Below are 17,896 nucleotides of genomic sequence, written 5' to 3'. Positions count from 1 at the left end.
GACATATGATTGTTGTTTTGTATAAAACCCATCAGTGGTATCAGAGCCTTGATTGGTTTCTGTTGTATTTGAGGCTTTGGATTTCATTCATGCTTGAAAAAATCAGTTTTTTGGTCTTCTGCCTGATAGAATCGTAGAGTCCAAAAGTAGGCTTGCCGAGTCAGATGAACTTGACGAGTCCATAAGGGGACTCGGCGAGTCGGCCTGTCAGACACAGGGAATATCGGGATTTCATGCCTATTTTGTTGTGGGATAATTACCAAATCGTTTTTAATTAATAAAATATGAATTTTATTGATATTGTGTCATTATCCTTGCCAAAATAAAAGATAATTTCAAATTAATTGAATAGTTACTTCCTTATACGATAAAAGTTAATTAATTGGATTATTTGATCATTATCTTGCATGAAATTGGATTAGGTCAAAATTAGATAATACTTGAATCTTGGTCTAGATAGTTTTAAAATGTTTCAAAACTTGCCCTCATGTTTTGGAATTTAATTTTTGGATTAAAAGTTTAATTTTTGAAATTATTAAATTCCAAACCCTAGAATTTTACAAGTTTAAAATTCACCCTATACTATTATAATATAAGAATAATTATTATATATGTATAACTTAAATGCTAGTCTTACCGTTAGTAGGCCTCATTCACAAAGCCGATCTATAAGGGGGTATAAGGTTATGGCCTATAGAATGGTCGTTTAATGAGTGTCCACTCTCACCCACCGCTACCTTGATTGGTGGAGGGTCGTTAGCCGAACTGGTAGGATAAGGCAACTCCTTCCTTATTAAAAGTATAATAAATTTATAAAGTAACTAAGTGTTTTTACAAAATTCCCAATCTTAGTTACTTTAGGAAAAAGTGAATTTGATGCAATTCCATGAAATTACACTTTGTACCCTTGCTAAGACGTTAGTGGAGCATGTGTGGTTAACCGGCACACTAATTTGGCTCTAAGCAAAGGTGGAAAAGGGTGACTCAATGTTTTTCATAGATCGATGAAGCGTGTGTGGTTAACCGGCACATCGATTATGTGATTGTAACATTGGGGGCACCATGTACATTTGCATGGTTATTCACACCTTGTTTGTGATCCTCGACATCCCAGTGACAAACTTGAGGAGCATTTCGATATTTAAACATGCCATTGAAAAGTTCAATGAATCTCAAAAGATCTAGGAGTTTTCGATACATTCAAAACTTAATTCTCCTTTGCTTTTCATGGTGGAAATTAGTGAATAGTCATTCACTTACCTTCAAATTATTTTCTGTTTAGATTACGGCATCCCTCTTCTAAATTGAAACTAATGTTGTTGGATCCTAGCCCTAATTTCTCATTTGGGTGATTAATTGGGGATTCTTATCGAATCAAACTTTGTCTCTTTTCTTTTTCATATGTCGAACTCCAACAACAACGCTTCAAGCTCCAACGCCTCCAGCTCATTCTCACTCATGAACTTGTGTGGGAGGGTGATCTTCGACGGAAACAATTTCAACGATTGGATCCGCAACATAGGGATGGTCACCGACTACGAGGACAAAGAATATATCCTCGACAAGGAGCTGAAAGAGGTGGAAATGAACACTGCCACTCCCAAGGAGATCACTGCCTTCGAGGCCCATGAACATGATGCCATGAAAGTCCATTGCATCATGCTAGCGACCATGACTGTTGAACTCGAAAAGTCCTACAAGGACTTCTATCCCTACAAAATGCATCAGGACTTGGTTGAAAGGTATCATCAAATTACGACGCAGGAAAGGAACGAGATCATCACTTTAATGATCACAACCAAAATGAGAGACGGAGAGTCTATCACTGCTCATCTACAGAAGATGTAGAGGTATATTGACTGCCTGCTGAAGTTAAATGTTAACTTCGATGATAAGCTGGAGATTGACATCATTCTTCATTCGCTGCCACCCTGCTTCAACCAGGTTCGAATGACAGATCACATGAATAAATAGAAGGTCATGTTGAGCAAACTTCAAGGTCTATTGAGGACTGCTGAGAGCAACCTCAAGGATAAGTATGTTGCACAAACTCCTACGCTTACTGCTACCCCATTTTTGGCAATTGAGCAAGGAAAGGATAAGAAGAGGAAGGCTCCCTCAAAGATCCACCATAAGGGAAAGTCCCTTGATGGCATCTCTTCTAGTGGAACCAAGGTTGGTCCCACCGCACCCACCTCAAGCCCAAAGGATGAAGAGTGTTATCATTGCCATGACATAGGGAATTGGAAACGAAGCTGCCGAAATATCTGCAAGACATCAAGGATAGGAAGATCAAGCCGTCCTTCACAGGTATTTATACTATTCAATCTAATGATTTATCACATGCTATTTCTTGGGTACTTGATACAGGATGTGGTTTTCACATTTGTTATGATTTGCAGGGCCTAAGAAGAAATAAGGATGTGGAGCATGGGAAGATAAACTTGATCATGAGGAACAGAAGATAGTCGGCTATCACCAAGATTAAATTTTAGTCTTTAGTGCTTAGTAATAGATTAGGACTAGATTTGAATAATTGTTTCTATTCACTAGAAATGGCAAGAAACATCATTTCTTTTCATGGTTTGTCTAGACAAGGATTTACATATTCATTTGATAATGAAAAGGGTTCTATTAATGCTTGTCTTAATGGTGTTTTCTATTCTGAATCACTGCCTTGTAATGGAATATATGAAACTGTGATGGTTGTAGACAACTTAGGAAATTATGTATTGCATATCAAATCTTCTAATATTTTGGACAAAGCATGCTTGTGGTTTTGTTGTCTTGGTCATGTCAGCAAGAAACGCATAGCCTAACTCCAAAAGGATGGAGTGTTGGAGTCATTCGACCTTAGGGACGATAACGTGTGCGAATCTTGTTTCCATGTAAAGATGACCAAGTCACCCTTCATTGGTACTTGTGAAAGGGGTGAGGGTTTATTGGATCTCATACACACCGATGTGTGTGGGCCTTTTAGATCCACCACAAGGGATGTGAGCCGCTTCTATGTGACTTTCACCGATGATCATAGTGGATATTGGTATATCTACTTAATCAAGCACAAGTCAGAAACCTTTGAAAAGTTCAAAGAATTTAAGATAGAAGTGGAGAATCAGCTGGGTAGGAAAATCAAGATGCTTCGATTCGATCGAGGTGGAGAGTACCATAGTCTTGAATTCCATGGATACCTTAAGGAATACAGAATTGTTTTGCAATTGACGCCACCTAGGACACCGCAGTTGAATGGTGTGGCTGAGAGGCGCAATCGAACCTTGCTAGACATGGTTCATTCCATGATGAGTCGTGTTTTGCTACCTATCTCATTATGCGGGTATGCCTTAGAGACTGCTACCCATATCCTTAATCTAGTCCCTATAAAGAAGGTTTCCAAAACACCTCACAAGATGTGGACAGGGAAAGCTCCCTCGTTGGAACATATCAAGGTTTGGGGTTGCGAGGCTTTCGCAAACCTCGTAGTGAGCGGTGTATTTTCATCGTCTATCTGCAGAAGTCCTTTGGATATTTCTTCTATAGACCGAGTGACAATGTTATCTTTGTTGTGAGGAGAGGGGCTTTCCGAGAGCAAGAACTCATAAGCCAAGGGGATAGTGGGAGGAAAATCGATCTTGAAGAGCTTCAACAGTCGAGCGATGAAGGAACCTCTGACACTTGCGCTCAACCCGAGGAGGAAACTCCAGTTGAACCAATTAACGAATCCTTACCTTTTAGACGTTCCAGTAAAGTCAGTGTTCCACCTGTGTTTTATGGTTTTCATATAACAAGTGAGGGTGATACGTTTATTAGTGATAGTACACTAATAAATTTGGATGAAACTAATAGCTACAAGGAAGCCATGACAGGTTTGGAGTCTGCGAAATGGAAAGAGGCTATGGACAGTGAGATTCAGTCCATATATGACAACCAAGTTTGGAATTTGGTTGACAATGTGCCAGGTGGTAAGACGGTCACTGCAAATGGATCTTCAAGAAGAAGACTGACATGGATGGGAAGGTACACACCTATAAGGCGCGATTGGTTGTTAAGGGCTTTACTGAAACTCCAAGAGTTGACTATGATGAGACCTTCTCACCGGTTGCAAAGATAAAATCTATTAGGATGATGCTAACTATTGCTGCATTTCATGACTATGAGATATGGCAGATGGATGTCAAAACCACTTTCCTTAATGGGAAGTTAGCTGAGGATATTTACATGAATTAGCCAGAGGTTTTTGTCGATGCGAAGCACTCCAATAGAGTGTGTGAGCTTGATAAATCCATTTATGGATTGAAACAAGCATCTCGCAGATGGAATCTTTGTTTCGATGAGAAATTTAAAGAGTTTGGTTTTCTGCAAAGCGAGGATGAATCATGTGTATATGTTAAATCCAGTGGGAGTATAGTTAGCTTCCTCGTATTATATTTCGATGGCATACTGCTTATAGGAAATGACATCCCGACCCTACAAAAAGTCAAGTCCTGGCTTGGGAAGTGTTTTGCTCTGAAGGACCTCGGAGAGGCTGCCTATATTCATAGAATAAGGGTACTAAGAAACAGGAGTAAAATACTAATAGGACTTATTCAGAACACTTACTTAGACAAGGTACTAAAGCGTTTTAGTATGGAGAATTTCAAGAAAGGGGAGTTACCAATCCAAAGTAATGCCAAGTTGAGTAAGACTCAAAGCCTGAGTACTAAAGTCGAGATAGCAGAAATGATCCAAGTACCATACGCTTCCGCAGTTGGCTCGATCATGTATGCTACGACTTGTACTCGCCCTGATGTGGCCTTCGCTTTGAGCATGGTCAGCAGATATCAAGGGAACCCTGGCAAAGCACATTGGACCACAGTCAAGAATATTCTTAAGTACCTTCGGAGGACCAAGGAATGGTTTCTAGTCCTCGGTAGGAGTGATGACTTAAGGGTGCGAGGGTATAGTGATGCCAATTTTCAAACCGACCGAGACGACTATCGTTCTCATTCGGGCTGGGTCTTTACCCTGAATGGAGAAGCAGTGACTTGGAAAAGCTCCAAGCAAGAGACTGTAGCTGATTCAATGTGTGAATCAGAGTGCATAGCAGCAAGCGAAGCGTCAAAGGAGGCAATATAGTTGAAGAACTTCATTGGAGACCTTGGAGTTGTACCAGCCATAAAGGAGCCCATGGAAATTTTCTGTGATAATAAAGGAGTGGTTGTGTTGACCAAGGAACTGAAGGATCATGGTAGATCTTGACATATCGACAGGAAATATCATTTTATTTGACATCGGGTGGAAGAGGGACTCCTCGTAGTGAAGAGGGTATCGTCAGAGGATAACCCAACAGATCCCATTACGAAGGGACTGAGTATGGTTAAGCACTTGCAGCATGCTAGGAGCATCGGGCTGAAGGACGATATTAGTTTAGATTAGATAGCTTCGAAACGTGTAATGGATAAATTGTAATTAACATTTGATGATTAAATAAAGGAGTATTATTTATGAGTAAAGTTACTATCTTATGTTAATTGTTTACTTATTGTTTCACTTTGCATGTTTTGACTTCCTGAATAATAAGATTATTCGAACCTTCCACGGTCACTCATACTTTAGGAGTAGGTATGAAAGAAGATTGTCATGAATTGGTTTGTAGATTGTCTAAAGTTGTATTATACATATCAAAAGTTTGTTGCAACATTCATGAGTACTTATGAATAAGATTTGAGCATTGGATTAAACACGCGCTTGCTGGTATCACTTTATGGAATTTATCACGAGTGATCGCAAGAAGATAATATCATATGGTCTTGTATCCTAGATATATGGTTTATTATTTACAAGTTGGTTGTGCATTGATAATGCATAAATGTATCAGTAACTTGATGTTATAAAACGCAATGTTGTGCATGATTTGATGAGTGGATGGTAAATGCATATATGTCGAAGTTTATATGTTCCTTTTATCCTAAGAGGGTAAAAGCGATATCTAGTCCTTTATGATTTGGTTTGACTTATGTGCTGCGCCCGGTCAGGACTAAATTGATGTGTTCAATTAATTTCTATGTCGGACGAATCAGAGATCGAGAAGCAAACTGCTGGACAATAACTATGACTATGTTCCATGTAATTGTGGTCACGATATCTAGAAGGGAGGACTATACGATCCTTTATTTAAAGGACACGTTACTGATAAGATCAGAGTTCAACAGCGTCTATGAGAGTTAATATTGCTAATTGGATCCTAAATTCATACTTATAGTTACTAGACTTATCCAAGTGGGAGACTGTTGGATTAGTGTCTAAGCCCGTAACTATATTTGGTGTGTAGTTGACCCGGTTGTGCATGGTCCTTTTGGGTTGCCTTCACCAAAGCAACTTGATAGGATGATTTATATATAGAGAGAGATTATTATGGTTTATTAATATATTATATGAATAATATATTAAAGGAGAAATCATATGGTTTAATTAAAATTAGACAAGAATAAATTAAGAATTAGTTTTGTGGCTAAAAGATATTAATTAAATAAAGAGGACTGGAACTGTCAATTGTGTGATAGTTGGTTTTGCGTTGTGGATCTTCTTAGGCATAAGGGGGTGAAATTAGGAGTGGAAGCCCACTCTAATTTCGGCAATAGAGGCCTTATTCCATAAGGTTCCCAAGTTGCTTAGGCTATAAGTTATCCAAATAGGGTTTTGACTGAAACCCTAGCTGCTCAGCTATATAAGGAACCCCAGGGCTTTAGTTTCGGCTAGATGAAGAAACCCTAAGGTTACTACAACTGAAATCTAAACTCTCTCCTTCTCTCTTCTAGATCATCCTCTTGGTTGTGGTGTTTGTAAGCCATTAGAGGTGTTACACCTGTGACACTAAGCTTCTTGAAGATCAACGATTCCTGCAACTATTGAAAGGTATTATTTAAGCTTGGTTTGTTATGATTTCAATTTCAATATATGCTAGATTAGGATTTTCAAGTCATGGATGAATTGCATGTACAATAGAGAAACCTAGATCCAAGCTTCAGGGTTTTTCATGAGCACATATGATTGTTCTTTTGTATAAAACCCATCATATATAACATAATCAAACATAGCTAGCATATACAGACCGTCATATAAGTCTAACAGGTCACTATAGCATAGCACAACCTATCTACTAGGATGTCAATCTAATAGATCACTACAGCATAGCAAGCATACAATGACCAGGATAACAATCCAAAGGGGACAGCCTTGGTGCTTACGACCCGAGAGTATAGTGAGCACAACTCACCTCACACTGACGAACCGCTCAGAAAACCTCTAGCTGCTCGCCCGCTAAAATTCCTAACTATCACAAGAAATAAACATCCATTTAATAATTGGATTACCATCCCTGACTAATAACCCAAACTTAGGGTAAATGGCCACTTTATCCTATCCATAGTTGGACCAAGCCCTAGGCCCAATTCTTGATCCAAAAAGTCCAAAGTTATACAAGGCCCATCATTGGCCCAATTTTCTAAATTGCGCCCAAACTCCTTATTGTGCCTTATCCTAACGTCCAACTCTTCACTTAGCCCAAAACACTCATACTCAAATAGACAAAAAGGGCCCAAGCATTCAAGCCCAAAAGGTGGCCCAAAGCTCGAAGCCTAAATTCCGAAATCCAACAGAAGGCGTACACAGGGCGTACTCCTTCGGTACACAGGGCGTCCTCCAAACCTTGAATTGACCCGTATCGGGGTGGCTGACCGAGTATATGGGGGGTACTCCTCCTTACACGGGGCGTACCCTCATAGATCCAAAAACCCCATTTTGTGCTTAATGGCTTAAGCACTTAAGCCCAAATTTCAGATCCATGGTCCAAATGCACCCTAGAGTCATAAAGTCTCCAACTTTATGACTTTACACGTTCAAGAGTTCTTAATACAATGTCTTAATCCATTAAGACCCTTATACCAAATACATGGGACACTTCTAGCCATTGGGACCTCATTTTATGATTAAGGACCCCTCCAAGTGTCTGAAAGGATGACTCAACACATCTAGAACATACCATGCTCAAGATGGAGCATTTGGGATCAAAAAGAAGCATATAAAGAACCTAACAAGAGATCTATCAATGAAACCAAATAGGTACGAAACTTATACCTTTAGATGATGGAGAAGGATGCTAAACTCCCAGATCCAAGCGTTGCTTCAAATTTCCATGCTTCTTGATTCACTTCCTTTACCTTTAAATCACCAAGAATACACTTTAGGGCTCTCACTCTCACACAAGGGAGCTAGAGTTTTTCAAGAACGACTCAAGGACTTGGAGGCTGGAAGGATAAAGGCAAATGGTTAATAAAGATGTGTAAATACCCCACAGCCCCTAAAAATTAGGGTTTCACCCGGGCATTAGTACGTCCATCATACATATGTGTACGCCCAACATACTAGGGTGTGCCCTAGTATGCTTAGCGTACTCACATGTATGCCCAACGTACTACTCCTGCTCCTAAAATTACCATTTTACCACGGGAGCTCCCTAGGGCTACATCTTTATAATCTACGGGCCCAAAAATGAAATACTTAAAACCAAGGGAAGGATTTGAAAATACCTGAAACCCGGGATGTTACAAAGATGACTTTTAGAGCGATATACCAATTTATTGATTCATTATATAATTAATAAATAGAAATAAATGAATTTTGTAACGTCCCAAAAGTACGAGCTACATCTTTATAATCTACGGACCCAAAAATGAAATACTTAAAACCAAGGGAAGGATTTGAAAATACCTGAAACCCGGGATGTTACAAAGATGACTTTTAGAGCGATATACCGATTTATTGATTCATTATATAATTAATAAATAGAAATAAATGAATTTTGTACGTCCCAAAAGTACGAGCCAAAAATTTAAATTTTAAAACACATACTTAGCAAAACATTAGAAATAAAACATTCAGCGATCATATCATTTCATAAAAGATGTGCGTGTTTGGAAACCAGTTTATAAAAACATAACAATGTCAGAGTACAAATCCCTAGGAAGATCTCATAGTGCGGAATACAAGCATGTGTGTGATGTACCGCTACCGCTCCAGCTCCTTCCCCTTCAAAGAAGAGGTACCTGAAACCAAAACTGAAAAACTATAAGCACGAAGCTTAGTGAGTTCCCCTATCATACCACATACCATACAATCACATATCATACATACTGCCGGGCAATTCTGGGGTGCCCGACTTACCCGGTACGACCATTCTGGGGTGTCGACCTACCCGTGTCAATCCGTTCTGGGGTGCTGCCTACCCATGTCAAGCCATTCTGGGGTGCTAACTACCCATCGGACCTAACAACCGATCCTTGGGGACTATTTCACCCCTACTGCTACTATCACATATATCATAACATAACATATTATCAGACATATCTGGGGTGCCTGAACTACCCTTCGGTCCTATCAACCGAACTCGGGGACTGGTCTCCTCCTACTACCTCTATCGCATATAACATAACAAGCCAACATGCAAACATATCATCACATACTGTCAGACGTATCTGGGGTGTCTGACTACCCTTCGGTCCTAACAACCGAACTCTACTACTATCATATACAACATATCATGCTAACATATAACATATTAGGTAGTAGCAAACCTAGAAAGACAATCATCTATCATACATCTCCTATTGGTGGGCCGGCATTGTGGCCTTAGACCCACCCCTACTTGAAGGTAACTCACCTCGTAGTAGCTGTTGATCTGCGTGGGAACGGTATGTCTGCTGCTGTTGCTCCGGAAATCCTCCGGCTGCAATTCCCACCAAACACTCAGTCAAGTACTGCTAACCGACCTCAGGGTAAAATGACCATTTACCCTAACCAAACCTAGAGTCAAAGTTAAAGTCAACTTCCAGTTGACCCGACTCACCGAGTTGGCTCGCCAACTCGTCGAGTCCCTATCCATTCGATTGACCATCATTCCGTCTCTACTCGTCGAGTTAGGCATTGACTCGACGAGTTTTCCTTCTAAACCGATGTCCAATAGTCATTCATCCTACTCACCGAGTTGTATAAACAACTCGTCGAGTTCATCTTCATCCGAAGAACATTCTATGCTGAGACTCGCCAAGTTGTATGAACAACTCGCCAAGTCTGTTCTTGAGGCAAGAAGATTGCCTTGAACTCGTTGAGTCAGGGCATTGACTCGCCGAGTTCCTTCATCAGTGTGTCTGGCTTCCGACGCACTGAGTCACATCGCATGACTCACTACTCCACCCAGCAAACACGAAAAGGGAGAAAACTCAGGGACTCACGACTCGACTCGCCAAGTCCGATAAATGACTCGCCGAGTCTTTCTCATGCAAATACTATATACTCGATTTTGCTTGAAACCAGCTCATGTCATCCATAGATCTGGGTTCTTAGGGCGTGATTAACACGTAAAGTTTCCAACTTTACGTGTAAATAAGTACCAATGAAGGTTTTAGGACTCAAAATGCACTAAAAGAGTAGATCTAGGGCTTTCATGCAATATGGCTCCATAAAGGCAGTAGATCTGAGCTCCTGGAGCTCAATCCTGCGTAGATCTAAGGGTTAATCAACTTATTACAAACCCTAACTCGAAAACAAGCTTGGAAATAGCTCAAGAAGGACTTTAATGGAGCTACAAAGGAATATAAGCATGAAAACAAAGGGAAACTGAGTTATACCTCAAGGAAATAACTGAAATAACACCAAGATGTCTGGCCTCCTTCTTCTCTTCTTGATCTACTCTCATTTCCTCTCAAAATTTTCAAGAAAACACACCAAAGCACTTCAATCTCACAAGGAACAAGGGTTGGACGATATAGGGAGCTCTGAGGGTGAAGGGGGCGAGCTTGGGGCGCATAAGGTTGGTTTAAATATGGTGCAAACCCTTGGAATTAGGGTTTTACCAGAAAGCGGGGACTTGCCGAGTCCAGGATATGGACTCGCCGAGTCGCCAACTTAAACGTGTTCCATATCATGTCATTACTCGGCGAGTCGGGCCTACAACTCACTGAGTCCAAGGCTAAAATTGCAAATACTTAGATAAATTTTACGTACTAGGAACCAAGTGCTACAAATTTATTAATATGTTATGGAAATAATATATTTATTAGAAATAGTATAATTTAATTAATAATTAATCTGAAATTAAATGGAATTAATTTTGGGATTAATTGGATTAATTAAAAGTGCAAGGGATGACGTGTAATTGTTTAATAATTGAATAAATTAGGATTCGAGAACCTTCCTTGGAAGGGTAGACGAAATTAGGGATATTCTAGTGTTTTTTTTGAATATTCCCTAAAGATAAATAAGAACCTGAATAATTACTAATTTGAATTAATATTATTTTAATCAAATTAGGGTTATCTAGGGTTTTCTAAATTCAATATATAAAGACCCCTCAACCTATGATTTTCAGCAATCTATTTATTCCTATGGATATCCGAAAATTCACCATCCCCTCTCCTCTTTCATTAAGCCTCCTTGTTGCAAAGGTTGGGTGTGAACCATCAGAGGCACGAGATTTTTGGTGCTAGCTTCCAAGTCAATTCAGGCAGGATTGTGATTAATTATCTACTAGTATAATCAAGAAGTATCTAATTCTAAACCCTTTTGCTATTTTTGAAATATCTAGGGTTCTTATAGGGTTCCTGATATTCAATTAGTTATTGTATTAAATAGTGAAAACAAAGATCCTTTAGATTGCATGCAAACTTAGGGTTTAAGTTTTTCCGCCAAAGTATGATTTTGTAAACTATAAATCCCATAAGTGGTATCAGAGCGATTGTTTTCATTTGAATATGCATAATAGTTGAGTAGATCAAGTTTAGGGTTTATATAAATGAAAGCCTAAAGATGCAAATTTCGGCTTGGGTTATGGTTCGTGAAACCCTAGCCTCCACCCTTTAATTTCGAAATTTCTAGGGTTTCCTTATTTGATAATTATTGCTTTTAAATTGTTTAAAACAGGATAAATAAAATTGGATAACCTCTTATCCCTTTATTTCAAAAAATTTAATGGAAAGGGATTAGGATTAAATATAAATTATTTGATTAATAGTTAATGGTAAATATTTATTTAATCATCATAAGATTTAAATTAATTTAATTAATCGTTAATTTAAAGATAGAGATTAAATCTAAATTGGTTTATTTTAAATTGAATTAATTCTTTTAATTTCAAAAAATTTAAATTAAACCTAGTATTTTAGAAAAGTTTTAAAATACAACTTATATATAATATTATAAGCTAATTACTATATGTATAATCTTAAGTTAGTCGGATCGCTAATATGCCTCATTCACAAATCTTAACTATAAGGGGGTATAAGGAAACTACCTATAAAATGGTAGTGGAATGGGTGTCAACTCTCACCCACTACTTCCTTGTTTAATGGAGGGTCGTTAGCAAAACGGATCTAATAGGACATTAACTTCATTAAAAGTATAATGTTATTAAAGTAATATAACTCTTTTATTAAATCCCAATCTAGTTACTTTAGGGAAAATGTGAATTTGTATCTAATCCATGAAATTTCACATTATGCTTTATATGTCGTTAGTAGAGCATATGTGGTTTACCGACACACTAATAGGGACTATAAAGAGTAATAATGGGCATCTCAAGAATTTTCATTGCTGATGGAGTGTGTGTGGTTTACGGGCACACCAATATGAGATGATAAATGATATTGAGGTTGCCAAGCATATTTTTGTTGGAATAGTGTCTAAGACTGCAACTATATTTGGTAAGTACTTGACTCGATTGAGCATGGTACTTTTGGGTTGTCTTCACCATAGCAACTTGGCAGGATGATTTACAATGAAAGACGAAATATTATAAGGAATAATAATATTGTTATTTGATTAATATAAGTCATAAATTAATTAGGAATTAATTTGGTGACTTAAAGAGATTAATTAAATAGAAGGGCATAAACTGTCAAGTGTATGATAGTTGTACTTAGGGCTATAATTCCTTATTGATAAGGGATGGACGGTTTTGGGGCATTGGATAGACCTTGAAATCGTCCAAGGCTTATCATTAGGGTATCGGATTGCTTAGGGGCTAAGTTATCCAATTAGGATTTAAGGGTGAAACCCTAGGAGCCTTACAAGTATAAATAGACCCTAGGGGTCATGGAAAATTGGCACTCTTGTCTCTAAAGGAACCCTGGCTGATATCTTCCTCCCCTCTCCTCTCTCTATAATCATCCTCTTGCTAGTTGGTGTTTGTAATCCATTAGAGGAGTTACAATTATGACTCTAAGCTCCAAGGACAAGAAGATTTAAGCAAGCAACTTAAAGGTAATCTTCTAGATCTGTTATTCTTATGTTATTACCTAGATCTATTGTTCAAAAGTCTTGGATTCAATGCATGTTCAATTAGAGAAACCTAGATCCAAGCATTAGGGTTTGTATGTGCACATAGGAATGTTCATATGGCTAAAACTCATCAGTGGTATCATAGCCTAGATTGGTTTCAATTGAATTGATGCATTGGTTTCTTGTTTGATACTTGCAAAATTCGAATTTTGTCACCCTGCTTGATGAACTCGGTGAGTTCCATAGTGGACTCGGCGAGTAGGCCTCAACTCGGCGAGTCCATTGTGGTACTCGGCGAGTTCGAGCGTTAGAAGGAGCTAATTTCGGGATTTCTTGCAGTTTATCCTTTGGATACTTACCTTAATCATGTTAGGTCAATATAAATCTGATTTTAAGATATATTTGAGTATATTCTTGACCTAACTAAAGATATTTATCAATTAATTAAATATTAGTTTCCTTATGTGATAATTGATTAATTATTTTAATTAAATTGGTAAATTGTTTTGCAAGAAATAATTAAATAAATCAAATATGGATAATTATGTGATTAAATGTTAATTTAGACTATTTGTTATTTGATCCCCTATGTTTTGAAAAGTTTAAAACCTGCCCTCAAGTTTTGAAATTTATGTTTTGTGATTAAAAGTTTAATTTAGACAATTTAAATTTCAAACCATAGAATTTTACAAGTTTAAAATTCAACCCTATACTAATATAATATTACAAGATTAATATATATATATATATATATATATATATATATATATATACATATATGTATGTATACTTAAAATGCTAGTCTTACCGTTAGTAGGCCTTATTCACGAAACCGGTCTATAAGGTGGCTATAAGGTTGCTACCTATAAAATGGCGCTTAATGGGTGTACACTCACACCCACCGTTTGCTTGAACGGTGGAGGGTCGTTAGCCGAACGGGTAGGATAGGGCAACCTCAGCTCCTCATTAAAGGCATAATATGAAATACAAAGTAACTACATGTTTTTCAAAATTCCCAATCCTAGTTACTTTAGGAAAAGTGAATTGATGCAATCCCATGAAATTACACTTTGCACCCTTGCTAAGAAGTTAGTGGAGCGTGTGTCGTTTACCGGCACACTAATTGGTTCTAAGAAAAAGTGGCGAAGGATGATTCATTGTTTATCATAGTTCGATGGAGCGTGTGTGGTTTACCGGCACATCAAATAGGTGATTGTTACAATGAAGGCACCATGTGAATTTGCATGGTAATTCACACCCACTTTGTGATACTCGGTATCCCAATCACAAACAAGAGGGGCATATCGAGATTTAAACATGCCATTGAAAAGTTTCAATGAATCTCATCTAAACCTAGGAATTCTCAATACATTTAGACTTAAAGTTATGTTTTATGGTGGAGAATTAGTGAATCGTCATTCACTTACCTTCAAATTGTTTGCATGTTAGACTACGACATCCCTTTTCTAATATGTAAATAATGTTGTTGGATCCTAGCCCTAACTTTCTTATTGGGTGATTATTAGGGATTCAAATTCTAATCTATCTTTGTCCTTTCTATTTGTAGATGTCGAACGCGAACAACGCTGCTGCTAGCTCGTTCACATTGATGAGCCTTTGTCAAAAGGTGACTTTCGATGGGACGAACTTTAGTGAATGGATAAGATACATTCGCACGATTGCTCGCTACGAGGACACGGAGTATGTCCTTGATGAGAAGCTCGAGAAGATCAATCCAGAAATCGCTACTTTGGCTGAAATCACCGCTTTTGAAACTCATGAGCATGATGCAACGAAGGTTCATTGCATCATGATAGTCACTATGAACTCCGAATTCCAAAAGTCCTACGAGGACATGTATCCGTACGAAATGCACCAAGACTTGTTGGAGAGATACCACCAAAACGCAAGGTAGGAACGTTACGTGATCTTCACTAACATGATCTCCGCTAAAATCGCTCATGGTGAATCTCTAACCGTGCACCTGCAAAAGATGCAAAGGTATGTTGATCGTCTTCGCAAGTTGAATGTTGACTTTCGGGAAGACTTGGCGATCGACATGGTGCTTCACTCCTTGCCTCCATGTTACAACCAATTTAGGATGACCTACCACATGAACAAAGAAGAGGTCACCCTAAGTAAGCTCCAAGGTCTCCTTAGGGTTGCTGAGAGCAACCTCAAGGACAAGTCTGTTGCACCCACTCCCAATCCACCCGTTGCTCCTGTTTTGGCCATTGGGCAACGAATAGACAAAAAGAGGAAGGCTCCGTCTAAGAGCCACTACAAGGGAAAGTCCCGAGACGGTTCCTCCTCTAATGGGACCAAAGTTGATCCCGCTAAGCCTAACCCTAACCCAAAGGAGGCAGAGTGCCACCATTGCCACAAAATAAGGCATTGGCAGAGAAGTTGCCCAAAGTACCTGCAAGCTATCAAGGAAGGAAAGATCAAGCCGTCTTTCGCAGGTATTTATACAATTAAATCTAATGATTCATCTCATGCTATTTCTTGGTTCCTCGATACCGGTTGCGGTTACCACATTTGTTCTGAATTGCAGGGACTAAGAAGAAATAGGGATGTGGAGCATGGAAGAATAAATCTAATCATGGGGAACAGAAGATCGTTGCCTGTGACCAAGATTGGAGTGTATTCTCTAGTGCTTCGGAATGGTTTATGTTTAGATTTGAACAATTGTTGCTATTCGCCAGAAATGGCAAGAAACAACATTTCATTTCATGGTTTGTTTAGACAAGGATTTAGATTTTCTTTTAATAATGAGAATGGCTCTATTTGTGCTTATCTAAATGGTGTCTTATATTTTTAAGCAATACCATGTAATGGAATTTATGAAATTGTTATGATTGTAGATAACCTAGGAAATGATGTTTTATGCATGGATTCTTCCAATAGTATGGATAGAGCATCCTTGTGGCATTGTCGTCTTGGACATGTCAACAAGAAGCGCATAGCCCAACTCCAAAAGGATGGAGTGTTGGAATCATTCGACCTTAGGGAAGATGACACATCCGAGTCTTGTTTGCTTGGAAAGATGACCAAGTCACCCTTCACTAGTACATGTGAAATGGGTGAGGGTCTATTGGACCTCATACATACCGATGTATGTGGACCGTTTAGATCAACCACAAAGGATGGGAACTGCTTCTATGTGACTTTTACCGATGACTATAGTAGATATGGGTATATCTACTTAATCAAGCAAAAGTCAGAAACATTTGAAAAGTTCAAAGAGTTCAAGAATGAAGTTGAGAATCAATTGGGCAGGAAAATCAAGATGCTTCGATCCGATCGAGGAGGAGAATACCTAAGTCTTGAATTCCACGACTATCTCAAAGAGTGTGGAATAGTTTCACAATTGATGCCACGTAGGACACCGCAATTGAATGGTGTGGCAGAAAGGCGTAATCGAACCTTGCTAGACATGGTCCGCTCTATGATCAGTCGTGCTTCACTATCTATCTCATTCCGGGGGTATGCCTTAGAGACTGCCACCCATATCCTTAACCGAGTCCCTATTAAGAAGGTTGCCAAAACACCTCACGAGATGTGGACAGGGAAAGCTCCCTTGTTAGCACATATCAAGGTTTGGGGTTGCGAGGCTTTCGTAAGACGAGATACTCACGACAAGCTCGAACCTCGTAGTAAGCGATGTATTTTCATCGGCTACCCGCAGAAATCCTTTGGATATCTCTTCTATAGACCAAAGGACAATGTTGTCTTTGTTGCGAGGAGAGGAGTTTTCCGAGAGCGAGAACTCATAAGCCAAGGAGACGGTAGGAGGAAAATCGAGCTTGAAGAGATTCAAGAGTCGATAGATAAAGGAACCTCTACCGCTGGCACTCAACCCGAGGAGGAAACTTTGGTTGAACCGATTGATGAGTCCTTACCTCTTAGATGTTCCGAAAGAGTTAGAGTTCAACCCCAGTTTTATGGTTTTCATATTACTACCGAAGGGGACACGTATATTAGTTATGGTACACTAATAAATCTAGATGAACCTAATAGCTTTAAGGAAGCCATGGCAGGCCCGGAGTCTGCAAAATGGAAAGTGGCAATGGATAGCGAGATCCAATCCATGTATGACAACCAAGTTTGGAATTTGGTTGATAATGTGCCCGGACGTAAGACCATTGGGTGCAAATGGATCTTCAAGAAGAAGACCGACGTGGATGGAAATGTACACACATATAAGGCGCGATTGGTTGCGAAGGGCTTTACTCAAACTCCCAGAGTTGACTATGATGAGACCTTCTCACCAGTTGCGAAAATAAAGTCTGTTAGAGTGATGCTAGCTATTGCCGCATTTCATAATTATGAGATTTGGCAAATGGATGTCAAGACTGCTTTCCTTAATGGGAAATCGGCTGCGGATGTTTACATGGCTCAGCCAAAGGATTTTGTTAATCCGAAGCACCCAAATAGAGTGTGTAAGCTTGAGTAGAAGTCCATTTATGGACTTAAGCAAGTGTCTCGTAGATGAAATCTTTGCTTCGATGAAAAAGTCAAAGAGTTTGGATTTGTACGAAGTGAAGATGAATCATGTGTATATGTCAAAGCCAGTAGGAGTATAGTT

The sequence above is a fragment of the Lactuca saligna genome, chromosome 9 (genome assembly GCF_052625555.1).
Source record: "Lactuca saligna cultivar CGN05327 chromosome 9, ASM5262555v1, whole genome shotgun sequence".
NCBI lineage: Eukaryota > Viridiplantae > Streptophyta > Magnoliopsida > Asterales > Asteraceae > Lactuca > Lactuca saligna.
This window is presented reverse-complemented; position numbering follows the sequence as displayed.